Raw genomic sequence first — 561 nt, forward strand, 5'->3', positions numbered from 1 at the left:
AAAAAAAAAAAAAAAAAAAAAAAAAAAAAAAAAAAAAAAAAAAAAAAAAAAAAAAAAAAAAAAAAAAAAAAAAAAAAAAAAAAAACGAGTTGGTTCAATATGGTTAAGCGATTCTGGTTTGTTTATTTGGTTGGGTCTTTTAATTTTATTTTATGAGATAAAAATTAATTTGTTAAAAACACAACCTAGTAAAATAATTGAAACAGGTGAAAAAACCCTACAATTACGGGCTTATATGTTCGTTTAAGCCCAATATAACACATAAACATAAGCAAGACCATCACCACCCGTCAGTAGTATTTTCATAACGGTCACTAAACAAGTAAAACTCCTCTGTATTAGCGATAAATGCTTTTGTGGCTCAATCTCAAAAAAAATCTTTCTTTTTTCTCTGGCGATGCTGAGTTTTCTCGAAAACCATGCCATGACTCATAACTCTAATATTAAATATATATATGTTTCTCAAATCATGACATCTTCTTTGGCAGTTGCCTGTGATCTGTCTAGATACATATTTTTTTTCCTCTGCTTTCAGTGGCTGAATGGCATAGTGTTGTTACT

The sequence above is a fragment of the Camelina sativa genome, chromosome 9 (assembly GCF_000633955.1).
Source record: "Camelina sativa cultivar DH55 chromosome 9, Cs, whole genome shotgun sequence".
In the NCBI taxonomy this organism is placed as follows: Eukaryota; Viridiplantae; Streptophyta; class Magnoliopsida; order Brassicales; family Brassicaceae; genus Camelina; species Camelina sativa.